Below are 20,063 nucleotides of genomic sequence, written 5' to 3' on the forward strand. Positions count from 1 at the left end.
CCATGGAAGAGTGCTATAAAGATTTGCTTGTTCTGTTAACTCCAATTCAAGATTTTCTTGAAACAAAAGGAATGCTTGCCAAATATTCAACAATCAAGACAAAAATGTCAGTGTAATTTCTTTTCTCACCAATATTACACTGCATACAAATAAGGTCCAAAGAGAGAAATGGCTTGAGACCTAAATAGACAATATGAAAGTTTATATTGAAAATGAAACATTTCATAATATAAATCAAGAATAATGATTTTACTCATTGTTTAACATTGATTAATATGTAGACTTAATTTTTAATTGTTAATTGATACAATTTTGTAATTGTAATTGGCAGCATTATGTTCATTTTTGATATTAATATATTTAGTGATTTGATTCAATATTAACAATACTTTGAATTCAATGCTGATAATACTGAGTTGACACAAGTGTTAATGTAAGAGAAATGTAGTTTTGAGATTGATATCCTTTTTCTTTAAAGTAAAATCCAATCTCTAATAAAATGCAGCCACTTTCCTCAGTGTGGGTAAGAAAGCTAAATGAAAAGAATTTTTGATACTTGAATCAGGCATTAAAACTATGTTTGGAACAACTTGAGTATATGAATTTATTTTTACAACTATAAATTTCATGAAATATGTTTACAGATCATATATTTCCAGTAAAATTTAGCATCTGAATTAAGATGCTATGTATATGTAAAATATATATCAGGAATTTCCCTTTACATTGTATTAAAAAAACTATAAAATATCTCAGTATTCAAGTTAATTGCTTATTAAAATGAGCATATTTTAAATATATTGGGTTAAATATTAGGTTAAATAAAATATATCATTTAATTTTGCCTGTTTCCTTGTACTTTTAAAAATGTGATTACTAGACAATTTTAAATGACACATGTAGCTCATTATATTTCTAATCAATGGGACTGTTATATACCATGCCCAAGAGCTTGATGTTAGCAAACGTACTTTAAACAGTCTTTCTGAAAACCAAATGATAACATTATTTTCAATTATTTCTGCCTTGTTGAATGTATCTGTGACAATATTGCTTCTGGTTTGGTTAATATACATGGCCTCTCTTTGTTTCTTTGCTTTGATCTACAGGCATATGGGCATGATATTATGAGGTATCCTGTATTACTGGTTTAGTTACTTTACAGTGCGTATATCTTTACTTTCTATATCTGCATATGAGTAGGGTTATAATTAAAGGTCAACATAAATGTTCATCTTTGAAAAACTAAAAATATAATTTTAAGAAAACAGTACAAAATAGTTATTTTTGTTACCAGTTCTTGAAAGAAATTGAGAAGTCTAAAATTACAAAATAGAAAGTGGTTTTTATTATTAGTAGATAAATAAAAGTATGGTAAGTTTTAACTGTTCATAAGAACAGCATGTGGTATGTAAAAATGAATAGCTAACACTGCAATATTAGTTATTTGAATTCAAAAGATGTGTCTGGTAAGAACACTGCTGAATAAACATTTGAATTAAAAAGCATAGGAAGAATAGTCACCTGGCAGGGGAGATCCCATGACTAAGAAGGAAGTTTTCCCAGGGTGAGGCTCACCCATTGCACTCCGGACGGAAGTGCTGACCCCTGTGATTTCCCCGAATGTGGGAAACCTGACTGCATAATTTGTGGTGGTGGGGGACTGTGTTCATGATCTCCCCTGGATAGGAAAAAAAAAAGGATAGGAAGATATTATTACAATTGATACAGTATTTTTTGATTCAATGACTTAATATTATATTGGTTTTTATATTTGTATACAATTCTGTCACAAAAATACAGTGACTTAGCTGACAGTTGAGCACAACAGGAAAAAGTCAAGGAAGCATGTTTCTTTAGCATGGACAGAATATTCATTGGAGGAGGAAACAAAGTGGTGCTCTCTACCACTGGACAAAGTTATCCTACCTTATATTGTCACAAAGGCACCCTACCTGCTCAGATACTTCTAAAACCTAATTTAAGGGGTAATCACACTATCTTGTTCAATACACTAACTTCCTCATAATTTAAGCCCACTTAAATCCCTTTGACTCCTGAAGTATTTTAGAGACATAGGCCTACTTGACCACTTTAAGTAATAATTGGTAACAGTCCCAGAATTTCCTAAGTATTTATTGGACATAGTCACCAGACAAAGCTGGATTTTACAAGTGCTCTGTTGGTTATTTGAGAGGTGAGATGGCAAGAAGGGAGCTGGAGGCATAAGATTTAAATAGACTTTATTGGTTGTAGGACATTATTTTCTACTTCCACAGAATAATATCTAATAAGATCACTCTTTAGAGGCCTTTTACTTCTGAATACAGTTTTAACATAAGGTCAATCTCCCAGATTTTTGAAAATGATAATTGATTCTAAGACTTCTAGCATCCAAAGTTAATTAGTAACTCAATGAGTCACCTTTCAAGTAGAAAATTACCATACACATTTCAACTTTAGAGAATCCAAGCAAAAAAAGAAAGATCCCTATACTTAATTTTTTTGCTTTCTATGGGGAGAATCTCAATTTAATAGAATTTTTCTACCAAATACAGTCTGATTACTGTTTCACAGAGGGACAGTCTCTGACATAATACAAATACTAGGAAGTGTTTTGAAAAATCTGAAATAAAAAAAATGTATCTTAATTGCTAAACAGATTTATGTTAATACTTGTTTATTTTACAAGTTACTAAGAATGAACCAAAAACATTATCAGTAGTTTTGAAGCTTTTTATGCACAATGTTGATTGAATGAAATGGCGAATTTTTTCTAATATTATATAGTTACATAAGATCTTTTCAAATTTCCTTTCATACCTCTTCAGCATCATGATGTGGCCATCTTAAAAGTGCCAGCAATTATATCCACGTAATTGAAAAAATGGATTTTCCCCAATATCTCTTTCAGATTCCAGAAATAATCTCTAACGGACATCTCTAATGGCATGTTTGAACCTTTCCAAAAACTTCGTCTTCTGGGGGCAGGTACGCTATTGAGGACTGTTTTTCTCACATTAACTTCTGCCTTCCTTTATTATCCACACATTTTTTGTGTAATCTTTTGCATGGCATAACATATTAAACATCTCCTTAGAATAATTAAATAAAAATTGCATTTCCTTTGTTTATGATCTTTCTAGGACTCTTCATCTCTTTGTGTGTGCAATTCTAAGTTTCTGTCTAGTATCATAGTACTTTTGCCTAAATAACTTTCTTTAATATACATTTTGATACAGGTCAATAGATAATAAATTCAGTTTTTTTAACTTAAAAAATAATACTCTTTTCTTTATTTTTAGGTGATACTGTTATTGGTATGGAATTCTGGGTTGACAGTATTTTTCTTTCAACATTTTAAAAGATTGTTTCACTATCTGCTTCCTTGTACTGTTTCTGGAAAAAAAAGGTCAGCTGTAATTATTTAAGCTTTGTTCCTGTATAAAATTCTTTTTTAAACAATTTGTCTGCTTTTTTGCTTCATGTTGCAGCAGTTGGAATATAATATATCTAAGCATGAGTTTTTCTTTGAGTTCTTTAAAACTATGGTTTGATATCTATCACTAATTTGGAAAATTCTTAGCCATTACTTTCTTCTGTTCTTGTTCCATCTATGTTCTTTTTCTGATATTTCTATTAGAAATACATAAGAATATTCTCATGTGTTTTAATAATTTTTTGATGTTCTATAATATTTTAATCTTTTTTTCTTGTGTTTCAAATTGTTGGTGTTCATTGACTAGCTCATGTTGACAATTCTTATATTCACTGTATTGTCTACCTATAAGTCCATCCAAAACAGTTTCTTTGGATATGTATTCCCAGAAGAGGATTTGCTGGGTCATAAGGAAGTTCCAATTTTAATTTTCTAAGGAAATTCTCTAATGTTTTCCACAGTGGCTGCTCCAATCTGCATTCCCACCAACAGTGCACAGGGGTTCACTTTTTTCCACATCCTCGCCAGCACTTGTTGTTTGTTAATTTATTGATGATAGTCATTCTGACAGGTGTAAAGTGATATCTCATTATGGCTTTAATTTGCATTTCTCTGATGATTAGTGATGTTGAGCATCTTTTCATATGGCTATTGGCTCTCTGTGTGCCTTGTTTGGAGAAGTGTCTATTCAGACCCTTTGACCATTTTTTTAATTGGGTTGTTTGTTTGGTGTTGAGGTTTATAAATGCTTTGTAAATTCTGGATATTAAACCCTTATCAGAAGTATCATTGGGAAATATGTTCTCCCATTCAATAGGTTATCTTTTCATATTGTTGATGATTTTCTTTGCTGTGCAAAAACTTTTCAGTTTGATGTAGTCCCATTTATTTTTTCTTTCGTTTCCTTTGCCTGAGGGCTATATCGGAAAAGATATTACTGTTAGAAACACAAGATTTTAGTGTCTGTGTTTTCTTCTAGGACATTTATGGTTTTGAGTCTCACTTTTAAGTCTTTAATCAATTTTGAGTTTATGACCTATGCTCACTTTGAGGTACTATTTGTGAGGGGTGCAAGATCTCTAGATTAATTTTGGGGGGATATGGATGTCTAGGTGTTTCAACACCATTTGTTGAAAAGATTATCTTTGTTCCACTGTGTTGCTTGGATTTTTTTCACAGATCAGTTAATTTTTTTACTAGGTCTATTTCTAGTCTTTCTTTTTTGTTCCACTGATCTATTTGTCTATTCTTTTGCCAATGTTACACTGTCTTGATTGCTGTATAGTACTTTAGAGTAAGAATTGAAGATTGGTAGTGTCAGTCAGATGGCTCTGTTCTTCTTTAATATTGAGTGGGCTATTGTGTGTTTTTTATCTCTTCATGTAAATTTTAGGTCCATTATCTAAATATATTTTTATATATTTTATTTTCCAAGTGTAGGTAATTTATTCTGCCTTTGTTGTGGAGAGATATTTTTAAGTCACCTGTAAGTATTGAACTTTAGCAAATGTTATTTCTGTATTAATTAAGCTAATCTCCCACATACTATTTATGATTCAGTTTTCACATACAGACAGACAATGCATGCACTTTTGTTGCATTCTTCTTCCCAGTGATAAACCCACCTGCCATGTTGAAAAGTTGGATAATCCAAAAAGAAATTGGTCAACAAAGGTAAAAATGCAGCCAAAAAACAAAAGAGAAAGAAAAGAAAATAAAAGTGATAATACTGAAAGTGAAAATCAAATTGAATGTAAATGAACTCAGATATAGATGACCATGGGGATATTGGCCCTACTGCCATTGGAAAGACTCTTGATTTGTAGCCAGAAAAACTTTATGAAGGTGCAGTTATTGACATAAGTGAAGAAAATGGATGTGATGAAAAGATGAAGATATCCTAGAGGAAGAGATATCAGTACTTAACGTCACATAAAAGGAAATCACAGAGATAATTCATGATATTGGAAAGCTCAAAAGATAAAATGGTGGGGGCCTATCCAAACTTTTGGAAAAATGACAACTCTTCAAGGCTTTGAAAAGATACTTGCTCATTATGTTTTGAGTTACATAATAACAGGTGGAAGGTTAGTTATTTAACTATTTTGATAATTATTTTACAATAAAACACTAATTTTCAATGTTTTTAATGTTCTAGATTACAGTGTACTAAGTAAATATAGCTTTATTGTATTTTTATTTTTTACATATTAATAATAAAGTATAAACATTTTTAATATTTAACAAAACTTTTTAAAGATCACAGAACAAAGTGAAGACTGTCTATGCTTCTGCTCTCTGTTAGGCTCATTAGAAAATTTGGGTGAAGAAAGATAGTGCAAATATATTATTGTTTCTATTTTAGTAAGAATCATAGATCACATCTCATTTTCCTTTAAAGAATCTAATTAAGGTTACCACACAAACAAGATTAAAACTTTTTATTTTAAGATTTACAGACTGAATTGGTTTCTTACAATCATTTAACATTTATTTATTGTGTCTTATGTACCTATATAAGCCATTTTAATGAAAATTATATTTTTGTGTGATTTACTTGAGAAAGAAACATTACTATCAAGAATGCTTTTGGTGATTAAAATGTAAATATTCTCTGTTATATAGATATATAGAATTGCAAAAGACCCCAAAGAGGCAAAGCAACCATGTGATAATGCTAAAAATACAAATCCTAAAATATAACAAGAACAACACAGGTTTTGTTAACAAGGTAAACACTTGAGCAGCTTTGCCTTGTGTGCTTCCCCAGAGTAACATCATAATATCATAATCAGTTCATCCTATATAAATAGGTTATATACATATATAATCATTTGGATTTTCTTGTTTACGTATTTAAGACTCTAAAACCATCTTCACTGAAGACTGGTGGCACTCTGAACATTGATATATGCAAGGTTTTTAATCCTTAATTAACAACGCAATCTGAGATGTTATAAGATGTGACTGATTTGCATAAGTTTATATTGTTGAGGACTCAATCTCATTTTCAAATATTTGAACAAGCTCATATTATAATAAGGAAACATTAAAAATTTAATCTGCTGGTAATAGATTTTCCCAAATAAATACATTTCATCAATAAGCACAGGATATTATGGATATCCTGCCATTTCTAACATCTGAATTTTAGTTTAATTTTCAGAGACTTATTACTGAAAAGTGGATGATCTGTTGATTTGCACTATCAAGAGTTTTCTTAATTTAGTAGATATCTTATCTCACGTCTTTTATGGATAAGCTGCTTATAAAATAATCTAACCAGTCTAACATTTTAGTTTGTAAAAAGCTTTAATCATTCTCTTAAAACCAAGAAAACTGTTTTAATATTATATTTATTAATAACTAGCAGATATAACTGAAGTTTTCATATTTCATAGAAAATTTGGGAAATAAAATATCTAGAGGCAGAAAAATGGAAATTGTGAAAATATGAACTCAGTGATGAACTAAATATTTTCAGCATAGGATAAAAGATGAGAAGTATTGTTCAGAAGAGGATTAGAAAAATAGTGGGAGCATTTATTCATTTTATCAACATCACAGATGATATAGTGGTATTTTTAAAAGAAAACACAGTCTCTTTCAAAAATTTTTAAGTAGTAAAGATAGTGCCTGCATTAAATAATTTGAATAATTCGAAGTTCACAACCTTTGAAAATATTTAAAACAGAGCAGATAATTTAGATAAAAAAATGGAGGAAATTCAAAGTTTAACAGAAACCTATGAAACATACAGTATGCTAATTAATAAGTGATATTGTCATTATCATGAAACAGTAATGACTTAACATAAAATAACTTTCTGAGTATTTTAACTATATTTGCCATGAAAGTAATACAGTATCCCCATTGGTTATAATGTCTTTTATCAACTAAAAATATCACAAACTACAGAAAATTTAAAGTAGGGCTGCCAATAATCACATGACAATTAGTTTGATTAGAATCAATATAAAAGATAGTAAAAACGTGGTCCTACCTGTTTGCTATCATATTTCATATTTTACTGACTCCAGCCTGAATTTTGCATCATTCACTAAATCAATTCATAAACAGAATACACATTGCCTTATTTACAGTAGTTTTAAAATGAATGTATATGGAATGTATAAATGAATGAATGTCATAGTTAATCAGCCATATCTACTGAGTGTCTCTGATGTGTCAGAAATAAAGTATGATGTTTGAGATGTTGTCATGTGCACAGCAGGCAAGGTCTCTGTCCTCATCAAGTTTACAATCTGTCTGGGTAGACATAGTAATCAAATAATTTGAATTGTTAAAGAAAGAAACAAAAAATATAAATATTCTAGAGTAGTGTGTTATTGGAGGTTAAGAAGTTGGGCGAACAGCCACTTAATCTTGGACTCAGAAGAGTAACTTTTTAGATGAGAAGTGAAGAAAAGTATGGACCTGTTAGATGTAAGTTCTGGGCAGAGAAACTGTATATAATGGTAGGACCCAAAGTGAGAGAGTGCATTGTGTTCAGGGAAATGGAGGAAATCCAGCATAAAGGTCAAGAGAGACACACAGAGTGAAGAGTATGTCTAAAGGAAGAGCAATGGGCACAGTCCAATTACACATACTTCAAGCAATTGGGAAGCTTGACAGGATTCTGAGCAAGAAAGCAACATGGCCAGACTTCTGTGTTTAAAAGACTCTGACAGAAATGAGGAGAGCAGATAGAAATGGACAGAAGCAGCATGGGGAGACTCAGACAACTTAGGTCATAGTTATGGTAAGAAATGAAGATAACATATGGAGATGGTAGCACAATTGGAAGGAAGATCACAATTTGGGTTTTGAGTACTTAGGGTTTAAAATGAATGTGTAACCTCCAAGCACAGATTTCAAGAAGGTAAGGGATACATTTCAATCTGGGGTCTCTACAAACCAAGAAGAACTATAGCAGTGGGTGCATCTGGGGCATTGAACACATAGGTGCAGAAGTGATTCTGGGATTGCCAAGGGAAAGGATGTAGAATGGGTTCAAGAGGGGCCTGGGACAGAGCACTAACAATTCTACAGTCATACAGTGGCTTGATAAGCAGAGTAGAAATAGGCAAAGATACCATAAAAATCTACCACAGGCACCAATTAAACTGAGAACCTAGCATAATTTTCAGAATTCTCCATTAATTAAAGTCACTGCATATGGTTTTGAAATTTAAGCATTGCACAATGACCTCCAGCTCCACTCACTAAGCCTAGGTCTCTGGCTAGAGGGTTTTTCACCAAGGAAATGTGTTTTTTGTGATGTATCTATAGGGATCACTTTTAAAACAGTTGTTCAGTTACGGTTATACCACCTTTTAGCCCATTTCAGGGGTCACTTTTTAAAATTTTTACAAAGGTACGGTATGTGTTTTTCACCATCCTTTGTCTAGTTTTGTTTTTTCAAGCTAAGAAAAGGTTCTCCTATATGCATCTGTAAGTAGGACAGCTGTCTAATTCCCACAATTAGAGGCAACCCTTTAAAATGTCCCAAAAATATTAAAATGAAAACATACCTTGGAAATGTATGTGAAACTTGTCCGTTTTTCACAATTCAATTTAATATATTGTTTTTTAAAAACAATATTCCATAGGATTGGGTAGATTAAAAAGCTAATGATAAAGTTGCAAAAAGAAGAAAAAGTGCCTGAAAAAGGAACATTTAATATTTCTGATGAGCATTACATCAACCTCTATTCCATAGTTTGGACACTATCTATACACTAAGGCCATCACAGGGCTTGAAGTTTATAATCCTCTTCCCAATGTTTTTATTTATTTATTTATCTTCTTTTTATTAATTCATTGGGTGACACTGGTGAATAAGATTATATAGGCTTCAAATTTGCCTTTCTATGATACATAATATGTATATTGCATTGTGTACCTTCCCACCTAAAGTCAAATCATCTGTCACCCTTCACTGTGTTTTCTATCTCAAATTATACCATAGAAAAATAGACTTTCTTATAGCTGAACCTATCATTGAAAATTTGAGAAAAACAGTGAGATGCTACAGAGGGGAATCCAGCATTTTGTCACCTCAGAAATTTATGGAATGCACAGGTGTGACGTTCTGGAACTTGTCATTAGGAAATACTGAACTAACTCATTTTGAACTAAGGGCTTAAATATGACTAGCATAAAATTATACTTCAAGCTCATGGCAGAACCAGGCACTGGTTGGTTCCAATTTCATGTATTCTAATTTAATCATCTGAAATGGGATAATAATATCTCATTAACTTTTCCTTCAGAGTTCATGTATTTTGAAAAAAGAAATAAAAAAATAGAATTTGAACAGTGCTTTTCAGAAACAGGAACATGAACCTGAAGGCCTTCGTATTCATGATAAATATATTTAATGCTTATCCACTTTAAAACCCTACTGATAAATTTTTCAATTAGCTAAATCATTATATTGTAATGCTTTGTCAATTTAAAGGTAAGCATCATTAAATATTTCTAATCAGCTATATTCCAACTTATCACAGGGAGTATTGAAATCGTTGTTCCAAAAAAAAAAAAAAAAAAAGGCCTAAAAGGAAATCAGCACCATGCTAGCAACATGTTTGAGGATATGGAGCAATAAGGAAGTTGTATACATGTTACCAATGTAACTTATCTCCGTATATTTCTCCAGCATTCCATTCCCAAACACAAGTAAAACATACTGAGAGATTTCCTTTGGATAATTTTTACACATTTTGTTTTCCTCATAAAGTACTTCCATCAGAAGATGGCACTAAAATCTCATAATCCATAATGTTTACAAGTCTTCCAACAGTGTAGTCAAATTGTTTGGAATATTTATAAAATCTATTTTATTCTTACATTGCTAATCTGTTGAAAAGCTGTTTGGTATGAATAATGCAACAGCACACTGATTTTTGAAGGCAGTGAGATGAGAGGAACCTTATAATTTGAACAACTCCCCAGCAAAAATAGACAATTTTTGACCACTTAAATTAGTGGAAATGGATGCACTATATGTTTAAGTTGTTTTTTAATTCTTGTAGGGAAGTACTTTGAAAAATTACTGCAATATGGATACTTTTAAAAACAAGTTCAATAACTGTCCAATTTAATTTTTCTAAAGAACAAGTACAACAATACATATTTTGCTGTGTAAATTTAAAAGTCATTTTGTGGCAAATGCAATTATATTTTGTTATTTAAAATTATTTAGCTGTTACTTTAAATTGATCTATGTCATTATAGTCTCTTTCTAATAATATTGAACATGCTATTAGCAACTTATACTTGAGCATAAAGAAAACTTGGTCTTAATAAGGTTATTGTAATAGTGAAAAGTATGTAATGAAGAAATAGTTAAGAACCCCATAATGAAAATTACTGTACCCCAAACTATGGGATTTGAACTTCATGCCTCATAATTTCAAAGTCTGGAGAGCCAGATTGTTATACATATCTGTCGTATATTAGTTATTTACATATTACTTATGCATATCACTTGTATATCAGTTATTTGCTTATCATCTCTCAGCTCTTCTCTTCCCCTTTGTATCATTTGATATGGGGCCTGGGGATCTGCAAACCACATCTGTAGACATCATTTTAGCCAGATTCTTCTTAGGGTCTTACCAAGGAGGCCCTGGCAAAAGACTACACTTAGAGAGGGGTTCCAGCTTCTTTCTTCACTCCCAGCACCGGCTGAGCGAGCTGTGCCTGCTGGGATCATCCCAGTGGCTGGAGCAGCAGCCATGACGTGAAACCCTGCACGCTGCGGCTCTGCGCACCCACCGCAGGGCCATTCCCCCTAAGATCTAAACACTAGCTAGGCATGCCTCACACAAAAGTGTAAGAACCTTGTGCTTTCTCTCATCTCTCCAGCTCTGTTCATTTTAGCTGTTTCTAGCCATTACAAAACCTGAGATTCCTCAATTTACTCAGTCGGTCCTCTCAGCTCCTAACATCTATGTAATCAACCTCTGTAGTAAATTCCCTTCACTTGAAATATGGTTTGTTTCCCTGAATGGATCCCCATTACCTGAGAGGAGAATATCATTAAAATCCAGCAAGATTGTGAGTTGTAAGGAGAAAGGACTGTCCCTACTTCGTATTGTTTAGTTTCATTGCTGATTGATTCAGGTTTATTCTCTTTAAAACCATCCAATTTATTTTTGTACTCAAGAAAAATTCCATTAGATTAGTACTACAAAGAATATCCTTCATAACACTGCTTTTAACTTCTATAATAAGTTCACAGCATATACCCTAAAATTCATAATCCTGTATGAAAAATGCTCTCATTTATGTTTTTAAAAAAGCCGTTTAAAAAATTTGTTTTTGTTCTATGTATGTCTGAACGCATAGTCAGGGATTGGCATATCTTGAGATATGAACAGGCTTTGTTCAATTACTTTCTATAGGATAAAACCAAAGTTGGTGTGGTTAGAGTTTAAGCATTACAAATTACTTTTGCTCTCCAGAAAGAGGAGAGATTCCCTCCTTAGAATCTTAGTCAAGCAAGAATTATATCTATGGGAAATAACAAAAACTGACTGAATTCAAGTAAGAAGAAGACACATATGGTCCAAGATGGTTTCATGGAGTGTTCCAATCGCTCAAATATCAACAGACTGGGACTTGACTAGATGAAATATTTGAAAATCATAAGGCAAACAATCTGCATTAAAGAGGAAGGTCAGACAGTATATAAAGCATTAAGAAAAATAAAAATATTTGATAATACATCTGTAATTCATTTAAGAGGAACTGATAAGATCAAGCTTAAGTCTTGAGAACAGAGAGAGCAAGACAGTTTGCCAAGTCATTTATAAAGCTGTTGGCTGTATTTATAAATGGGGCCAAAGCTACTTAAGGCGTTTAGTCCTTAGAACATGCAGAAACCTATTTCTCAAAAAGGTGCACAAATTTAGGTATAATAAGAGGCTGAGCCACGGAATGGGAGCTAAACATTGATTATATGCTTAGTTTCATCCTAAGGACAGGAGGTAAGGCCTGGAAGAAGGGAGTGAGTTGTTTCAGCTTTCAGGAAGGGAGATTGGGATGTAAATTGAGGGAAAAGGGATATATTTTAAAAAATGAAACAAAACTAACAAAAAAAAATCCTGGAATATTGTAGCATATAAAAGTTCCAGGATGAGCATCATTATTTTTTTATCCAAATCAGAACTTCCGATATCGTGTATTCTATTTCCACCTAAATTAGTTAACATGTCATAAATAGCTCAAGCAATAGCACATCAGTAAGATTAGACTCAAAAGTATTTTTCTTCTTTTATTTGTGTTTAAATGCTAAGGTTTCTACCTGATCCTTTTTTATTTAAATACTAAAATATTTATTTAATCCTAACAATTGCCAACATTTCATATTCCCTAAGAACTTCAAAATATTCCTTATAATTAATCCATCTATGAAATGAATGTAATCCTTGTAAGCAATTTTCTTTTTCTCTTCTTGTTACATTTCAAGCACTGTTTTGTTTTGTTTTTTTATCTCTTTTATTTTTTATTTTTTTTAATGACTTCTAAAAGGGAGTTATTTAGGACATATACATATTGGAGGAATTCAAAGAATACAGAAAATGTGTGGTCAAAACCCTAGAATTTTACATTCCTAGTTTTATGATTGATTTTTTTCCTCTTAATTTCACACCATGGGAAATTAATTTTGCCATAACAGATTAAATGTATTTTATTTATTTTATGCATATAAAGCTTAACTTTGCCTTTAAACTAAATAGATTGTTTTAATTATATTAAAAAGAATGTTTTAAATTATATTACAAAGAAGAAAAAGAAAAAAACTATTAAAGAGATCAGAGTACCTTTCTTTTCTGAATTAAAAAAAATGCATTTCACTTACAAAGATAATTGTTATCTTAGATACGGTCACAGTGACATTTTAGTCCTCACATGTTGAAGGTAATGGACGAGTATTTTAAATAGGTTTTCATCAAACACATACAATAGCTTGATATAGACAGCCAATTGGTAAGTGATGACAGAGATTATTGAAAATTTAAAAACCCTTATGTTTTTATATAGATTTAAAAAAATTGCTAATGTCCTATTGACCAATAAACCTTGCTTTAAAATCATACTTGCTCCAGGAAAAAAAAGAAACTCATGAGTCAAAATAAGGTATTTTTCACTAAATAGCCTTGTACCTCTTTGTTTAATTCGTTCAGCAGCACACTCAAGTTTTGAGAGCATTTGTATAACCGTATCATTTTAATGTTATTAATGAGAGTTTTAAACACCTCATCCTCCTTTCTAAATTATTGCACTTTCCTTCAGTTTCAGTTACTTTATTTGTTTACTTGGATTCTCTGTTTATATTGTCTGTTATTCTTTATTATTCTCCACTATTCTCTATACTCTGTTGTCTGTGTTTCAAATTTCTAGTAATCTTCACTAGAAGGGTAAAGGACCCTAATTAAAATCATTGAATTAAGGACATTTTTGGCAATGTGTTCTTTTTTATACATTAATTAGCTGGCTCCTGGATTTTACTAGTGACACATATAGCTCTATGGCAGTCCTCTATCATAACGGACTTGCAGAATTAAGAAGTTTCATAGTTCAGGCAGAATGGCACAGCCAGACTGGGAATAATTCTGGAGAGACACTATTTTACAAATGCTGGCCTGCCTGTTCTTAAAGATATTTGTGTTATTTTAAAAACAAAATAGTATTTATTATCAAGCTGTGAGGTAAAAAAAAAGTCTAGAGAAAGAAAAGGAGAGAAAATTATATTCTTAAAGAGCTCACATTTTGTTTTCTTCATATGTCTAATTTTACTATGAGAGGACAAGATGCAGTCTTAATTTTCTTCAGAAAGCACTCAGGAGGACATACGGAAAATCATTATTCAACTCATAAAAAATTCATTTATGCTGACCTATCTTTTTAGAATAGATGCTTCTAAAAGAATTTTGTTCCCCTCAAGAATACCTTGTTCCTTTATCTTGACATACCAAAAATGAAGTTGAAAGGTGATAATATCTTTTATTGACAGGTGCCTTGCTGTCTCATATTTAATATTTTCTTTATTTTAGAGAGAATGTTTTTTCAATCACTCACTCACGAGGAGGCAAGAATCGTCTAGAGAGTGATTTCGAGTAAGTCTCTGAGCTTGTTGATCTATACGAAGAGAATATATTTGAATTGCTCCTGATAATGTTAAAAAAGGAGGGCATTTATTGTCCTTATGGCATGCTAATGATAATGTTTTCTTACCCTAATGAAATATGTCAGTGTTTATCATACACATTGCATATATGAAGAGACTAACATTAATAGGGGCTATGTAATTTTTCAAATGTTACACATCGTATAAGTTGAAGATCAGGAATTTAAACACTGTTGTGTTTGAATGGAAAATAACTGCTCTGTATCAGACTGTATCTTCAGCTTCCTGATATGGCAAAATTTCATTGTCTCAATGTACTAGAAGTTACATTATCTCTCAATATATGAGAGAACCATTGAGAGAGAGAAAAAAAATGTATGAAGAAATTAATCCTTCCAGTTATATCTCTTGATAGAGACCCTAGAACTGATCTGACAGAATTGCTTAACAATTCTTTTTTATGAGTCTCAATACTGCTACAAGTTATGATGTTTCCCATATCTTATGGGGGGTGGGGGAGCCATTCTCCCTGTTACGTATTAGCTAATCCACTTTGCTGATTACTCCTTTAAAGCTCTAGCAAAGGCTCCTTTAATTAAAATTGAGGACAAGGTCTTTTAAATTCAAAATTTTTCATAATGGTTAATAACTAAAACATATAATCTTTGTATACTAATTTGTGACTCTTTTGGCTGGAGTCCTAAATTTAATGCTATGGAATTTCTTACTAATTATAAAGTGATACACTTTATTCTTATGAAAAATAAAAATGATAAAGCCTATAAATTTTCTTCTTTTTGTCAATGATCATAGTGTTAGCCATCTGAGAATGCCATTACAGTGATCTATGAGATTGCTTTTCCTCTACCTTTTCAGTCTTTGAGTAGTTGATTTGCTTAATGCTCAATGTATAAACTATGGCATTTCCCTCCAAGACAGTGTATTTTGTGGGAAGAACATTAGCCTAGGAATTACTATGATGGGCTTTCAAGTTAAACTCTGCCACATGTTAACTGAGTATGTAAAATGGTTAATTAAAAAAACAAACAAACAAACAAACAAAGAGCAAAAACCTGTCACAGGATCTCTATAAGGATTGAGATAAAAATGTTGAGCCTAACATGTAGGAGATGTAAAATAAATGATATTTTTGTTTTCCTAATGGACTTAATTAGGAAATAATCATTATAAAGTATTCTATATGTATCAAACAAAAGAACAACAAAGGTTAAAAGATGTTCCTTTATATCTTGAGCTATAATGTGAATGTTTTATTTAATGGAAATGATACTAACATCAAAGCTTTTGAAATTACCATGACTGAAAGTTATTTTCTCTGTAACTTTGAAATAATCTTAGAAAATAATAAAATTAATTCTAATTAACCCCATGAACACATTGGACTGAAAGTTATTTTCTAAATTTATATTCTGGCTCTACTTTCTCAACCTCCCATTCACATCTTGCTCCTTTCTAATCTCACTTCTGCTCACAAACACCGCTGAAATTTAACTCCAAGGTACTACTAATTTCACAGCTGCTAAATTCAGGGATTCTTTATGTAATCTCTCAGTATTGGGAAAGGTCTTGCTGTGGACTGAACTGTGACCCCTAAGGATTAACATGTTAAGTTTTAAATTCAACATGATGGTATTTGAATGTGGGGCCTTTGAGAGGTAATTAGATAGATAAGGGGATGAGGTGGGACCTGCATGATGGGATTAATGTTTTTATAAGAAGAGACACCAGAAAACTCTGTCCCAATCTCTCTCTTTCCTCCCGCCCCCTCTCTCCAGCTTTTCCCTGCTTACCGACCATATGAGAACACATCAAGAAGGTAGCTACCTGCAGTCCAGGAAAAGAGGTCTGACCAAACCCAATGATCCCAATCATGCTCACACCATGATCTCAGACTGTCAGCCTCCAAAGTTGTGAAAGGATAAATTTCTTTTATTTAAGCTTCTCAGTCTAAGGCATTTTGTTATGAACTTGAGTGTCTCTGTGTGTTACTGATACAGTGCAAGGCTCTGACCACTCTGCTTTGTACTTCTGTCAGTGTTGTGTTTATAACAAGCATGCTTGGGAAATTAAATAATTTTCCTTCTGAGACAAAGAGCAGGCTTGCTTATCATTTGTTATATAATGGCAGGTTCCTCAAACTGCATGCCCCTCAGCTACAATGCAAAACCCAAGCGTATGCAGCATCTTTCTGGGCCTGTTGGAATCACCGCGGTGGGACTTGGGGACAGAAGTAACTGATTGCACATACTGACACCTAGAACACAGAATGTTGCTTAGCAGCACACCAGTGCTGCCTCATGAGCTCTTTATCTTGGATTTAGCTCCCATATTATTGGATGGTATCCACACGGTGGCACATTTTCTGCCACGAAACTTACATTCCGGTCCTCTTCGTCGAACACCCCAAAGATCTACTCTCACCTTTACTCTCCTGGTGACTGCTCAGGTGTGGTCACTAGGTCCAGCAGCTGCTTCATTGCCTAATACCTTCTTCCTTCAGCAGAGCCAGCATTCCCCTGGGGAATCAGGAGAACAGCTACTATAATTGATAAGTGAATTTAGCGAGGTCACAGGATAGAAGGGTAATATAGAAAAATCCATTATAATTTACTATGCGGAGGATCAGGAAACATTTTCTACAAAAAAACAGTATCTATTTTAGTGTTAGCAGGTGGCCAGATGTCTCTGTTACTTACTCAGCTCTTCAACTGTAGCATGAAAGTGGCCATAGGCAATATGTAGATGAGTGAGAGTGGCTGTGCTCTATAAAAGTTGTTTACAAAAACAGGTTAGGGCCCCGTTCGGCCTATGGGTTGTAGCTAGACAACCCTCGTTATATAGTTTGAATACTGATTAGAAGATTTGGTATTATATCTAATCAATTGATTTAGGCCTCCTTTAATTTCTTTCATTCATGTTCTATAGTTTTTTAGCATATTGCACATCTTTTGCTAAATTCTTAAATTTTGATGGATCTGATATTATCATAGTGAAATTATTTTTTTAAATTAGTTTTTTGAGTTTCTCTGCTTACTAGTGTATAGAAGTACTGCCGTGTCTGCAAGCTTGCTTAATTCTCCTATTATTCAAGTATATTTTAAAACCTATGGATTTTCTGTGTAAATAATTATGTCATCTGCCAATAGAAAGTTTTATTTTTTATCTAATTTTTATTACTTCCCCCCTTACCCTAGTAAAATACCTAGAAGCTCGAGAATAATGTTGAGTAAAATGTTCAGAGTGTGTATTCTTGTTTTTTTATTTTAATATTGGGGAAAGTTATCAATACTTAACCATTAAATTGATACTATATGTAGGATTTTAGTATTATATATATATTTTATTAGATTGAAGAAATTCTTATCTATCAGCTTGGCCAAAAAATTTGTTTATTTGTTTTTCTGTACGAAGGCTCTAGTAGTGTTTAGTAGTCTTTAACCTCATTCAAAACAATTTTGTTAGATTGTATTGTGACAGTTTTCATATTAGCATGCATTTCAAAAATTTATCAAAATAATAAAATAAAATAAAAAATCTTATCAAAATTGGTGAATTTTTGTGTAGCCATTTTACTATTGAAGATGGAAGAAAATACACAACATTTTGGCATATTGTGCTTTATTATTTCATGAAAGGTAAAAATACAACTAAAACACACACACAAAAAATTATGCAGTGTATGGAGAAGGTGTTGACTGATCCAATGTGTCAAAAGTGGTTTGCGAAGTTTCTGCTGGAACATGCTCTGCAGTCAGACCAATTGAAGTTGATAATGATCAAACGGAGACATTAACTGAGAATAATCAACGTTCTCAAAATATGCAAAACAATAAATTATTTGTGAAAATGAAAAAATGTGTCTTTTATTTTACAAAAAATTATGAACTTTTTGGCCAACCCAATATTTCTAGGTTACTGCAAATATTGGCATGATTATTACTCACTTTTTTCATGAGAGTTTTCTGTGTCTACAGAAATGATCATTTTCCTTTTCATTCTGTTAATATGGTAAAATAGCATCGATTGATTTTGAGTGTTAACTTTGCATTTCTCGTATAAGACCCGAATCGTTAAAAAATTTACCTTTTTTAACAAGTTGCTAATTTCATTTAATATTTTGTGAACATTTTTGTGTCTATATTCTTAAGAAATAGTGGTCTGTGACTTTTTTATTTTTTGGAAGATCATTCTATAATTTTGGTATCAGGGTAATGCTAGACTCATAAACAGATTTGGGATTGCTTCTACATCTGCTGTTTTCTTAAAAGAGTTATAGATATATACCCACAAGTAAGGGGGGGCATTTTTTGTTTGTTTGTTTTTTGAGGAAACATTACGCGGTTTTTAACAGCGGCTGTTCCATTTTACATTACTAGAAATAGTGTATGTGGATTCTAATTTCTTCACGTTATTGCAAACACCTGTTATTTTATTTTATTTTTTTATATTAGCTATCCTAACTGGTGTGAGGTGATAGCTCACTACTGTTTTTTTATTTGAATTTCTCCAATGATTAGTGATATTAAGTATCTTTTTAGATACTTGCTGGCCATTTGTATGTCTTTTTTGGATAACTGTCTATTTAAGACCTTTGCCCCATGTTCATTAGGACATTATTCACAATAGCTACGATGTGGAAGCTAGGTTAGGAGGAGGAATGGAGATGCTGTTCGATGGGTACAAAGTTTCAGTGCATTCTAGAGATCTGCTGAACAGCACTGTGTTTGTAGTTAAGAACACTGTAGTGCCTCAGTTTCTATGGTTATAAATTCTAAATTTATGATATACAACTTGTCAGTAGAGTAATTAAAACTAGAAAGTATATACAATTTTAAAAAAGAGAATCAATTTTCTTTTTCTAACTTAGTGTCTCTAACACACACACAGACCCAAACATGCATACATAACATTTTAGAGGAGTATTTTGATTATTCTTTTAGTTCTTACTTTACCACTCGACAAGGTCTTGGTTTTCTTTGGATGCACTTTTGAGCCTTAAACTGTTTTTTTCAGAAGTGAATACCTACAAGAGACCAGTGTGCCCAAGAATTATTTCCATTACTGAGTCTCCAAATGAAGTGTATATCAATGCCTTCAGGCTTGAGATACACTGTGGGGTTCTTTCTCCTGGTAAATGAAGCCTTTTTTTTTTTCTTTTTTTTTTTAAGAGCACTGTGCATATCAGTGAATAGGAGTCTAGGGAAAAATAAAGTGTTGATTGTCTTAATATCTAGTCTAGAAAAAGTGAATCAGGATGTAAGCTTCAACAGATAGAAACATACTCTGGTTATTTTTTTTTTAAAGGATGGGGATACTTTTATGAGTTGGAAGGTCAAACAATACAATTAACTGAGTTAGGGTTATATGTTCTCATTTCAGTGAATAGCTCATTGTCCAAAGGCTATTTATTTTCTTTACAAATAATTCTCCTGGTATAATTGACACTTGCTTTTTAAAAATCAT

The 20,063-nt window shown here is 32.2% G+C and overlaps 1 non-coding gene across 1 annotated transcript; it reads left to right on the plus strand.

The window, feature by feature from the left end:
* Positions 1 to 1,516: 1,516 nt before the first annotated feature.
* On the plus strand, positions 1,517 to 1,682 carry LOC129077196 (U1 spliceosomal RNA). Its single transcript, XR_008529788.1, has one exon. It is a non-coding gene; the product is annotated as a U1 spliceosomal RNA (small nuclear RNA).
* Positions 1,683 to 20,063: the final 18,381 nt, after the last annotated feature.

Source organism: Pteronotus mesoamericanus, unplaced genomic scaffold, assembly GCF_021234165.1.
Source record: "Pteronotus mesoamericanus isolate MK-2021 breed Mesoamerican mustached bat unplaced genomic scaffold, CSHL_Meso_final contig_116, whole genome shotgun sequence".
Taxonomy (NCBI): domain Eukaryota; kingdom Metazoa; phylum Chordata; class Mammalia; order Chiroptera; family Mormoopidae; genus Pteronotus; species Pteronotus mesoamericanus.